The following is a 1,305-nucleotide window of genomic DNA, read 5'->3' on the forward strand; positions in this document are numbered from 1 at the left end:
ATATATATATGTTGAAAGGTTGACTTGGTTTGTAACTGATGTAACGATTTTTGCAATTCTTCCGGGAAAAAATCCGCAAGTGAAGCGAATTTAATGCGCAAATTATTCGCTGAAAACGAATAAATTACTTGGAAAAATTTTCTAAGTGCCGATTAATAATAATAAAGTAAGAAGTAAGGGTAAACTGGGAAGGACATGCAGAGAGAACGTAATCTTTGGAAAATGGTCGAAAATTTTCTAAGTCCCGCAAAAAATCGGCGTTTTGGACCAGTCTTTTTGCCCAGAATCTCCGAAAAACACCGGCGATTGCGCCATTCTGAGCAATGTCCAAGGGGATCCCAAAATGATTTTGACTTATATGTGGAGTATCGCATTGGCGAGTCCAACCGGTCAGCAAATGGCGAGGAAGTGATTCGGGGTTGGTTCTCGGTCTCTTCGGATCTCGCCCACCTCTACCTAGTCCCTTTTGGATTTGGAACACGAAAGTATAAATTTTCGGGCAAATACCGACGCCATGCGGGTTGCCGGGAAACCCCCGGTCGATTCCCGGTGTCGAGTGGGCTCGGAGTCGGTGAAAATTGAACGTTCTCCTCGCGAGAAAATCGAGCTAAGCGTGGTCCCGGTGGGTGATTCCGCCGGGAACATAGCCCATGCAAGCTCCCTGGTTGATCCTGCCAGTAGTCATATGCTTGTCTCAAAGATTAAGCCATGCATGTCTCAGTACTAACCGCTTTAAGGCGAAACCGCGAATGGCTCATTAAATCAGTTATGGTTCCTTGGATCTTACCCACACTTACATGGATAACTGTGGTAATTCTAGAGCTAATACATGAAACTCGTGCCTCGACCAGTGATGGAAGGGGTGCTTTTATTAGAACAAAACCAATCGGTCGGTCTTCCGTCCGTTGCCTTGGTGACTCTGAATAACTTTTGGCTGATCGCACGGTCTGAGCGCCGGCGACGCATCTTTCAAATGTCTGCCTTATCAACTTTCGATGGTAGGTTCTGCGCCTACCATGGTTGTAACGGGTGACGGGGAATCAGGGTTCGATCCCGGAGAGGGAGCCTGAGAAACGGCTACCACATCCAAGGAAGGCAGCAGGCGCGCAAATTACCCACTCCCGGAACGGGGAGGTAGTGACGAAAAATAACGATACGGGACTCATCCGAGGCCCCGTAATCGGAATGAGAACACTTTAAATCCTTTAACGAGGATCTATTGGAGGGCAAGTCTGGTGCCAGCAGCCGCGGTAATTCCAGCTCCAATAGCGTATATTAAAGTTGTTGCGGTTAAAAAGCTCGTAG

This window comes from Hetaerina americana, unplaced genomic scaffold, assembly GCF_022747635.1.
Source record: "Hetaerina americana unplaced genomic scaffold, ioHetAmer1.1.p SCAF_1354, whole genome shotgun sequence".
Taxonomy (NCBI): Eukaryota; Metazoa; Arthropoda; class Insecta; order Odonata; family Calopterygidae; genus Hetaerina; species Hetaerina americana.